The sequence below is a fragment of the Volvox carteri genome (genome assembly GCF_000143455.1).
Source record: "Volvox carteri f. nagariensis unplaced genomic scaffold VOLCAscaffold_113, whole genome shotgun sequence".
Taxonomy (NCBI): domain Eukaryota; kingdom Viridiplantae; phylum Chlorophyta; class Chlorophyceae; order Chlamydomonadales; family Volvocaceae; genus Volvox; species Volvox carteri.
The window spans coordinates 14,694-15,667 of NW_003307656.1; positions in this window are offsets into that span (position 1 = coordinate 14,694).

The following is a 974-nucleotide window of genomic DNA, read 5'->3' on the forward strand; positions in this document are numbered from 1 at the left end:
TAGCGCGGGAAGCATCGTTCGCCAATATTAATTAAAGGCCTCTAACGCTGCAGGAAAATTTTAGTAGAAGATTTAGAACTATGTATGTATTTAGTTTTAGCGTTTGTTCCCGCTTTGAGGGCGTGAAATGCCGTGTCATTGTCCCTAATCAGTCATTGTCCCGGCATTTCAATTGTCGCCCATAAGCATGAACCAGGCCACCAACTCACAAGCTTACATGCAACGACTAAAACCAGGCAATACTAGCTACGCAAGCTATGCTAGGACAAACTTTTGAGACGACCAGAGCAAATTGACTTAGATTGTTTGCCCTGGCAAACTTATGTACTCCAAACTCATCCACTGGACGATGCTGGCTGTATTTCTTGCGTGGGCGATCTTGTCGCCGACGGGCGATGTTGTCCAGGGCGTTCCGGTCAAACTCGTAGGCGCCGACCTCATTACCGTTGTCCATGGACATTGTGTTGGAAGGATACGTTAAGGTTCAGATAAAATGAAGAAATGAAGAAGCGCTCCTTCATAGTATGGAGATGGTAGAATCTTCAAGCAACTTTTGAACGACCAGGGAGAGTTGCTGATAGGCGAATTTGTATGAAGCTATAGAATTCCTTTATTCTTTCAAAGTAAATGAATGCTTATGTATTCGTCCGTTAGTAGCGTGAAGCTTTGAACACTCTTTGTACGGCAGATTCGGCACAATGTTTTGCCTCATTGCGATGTTGCCTGAAAATTTTGAACAGAAGGGATCACTGCTCATGCTGGTGCAGCAAGACATGTAAGGAGATGGCCTGGTCACAATCCAGCAGTCATATATCGACAATCTCAAGCTATGACAACTTGTTACATGTGTCTGTAATAAAAAAGGGACTTTGCGATGGTGTGGGGAGCTCTTTGAGTGGTGGGACTGTGGAAATCCAGTTTGTTTCGCCCGTAACAAGTTTGTTACGGGCGAAACAACGTCCCTCTGAAACGTT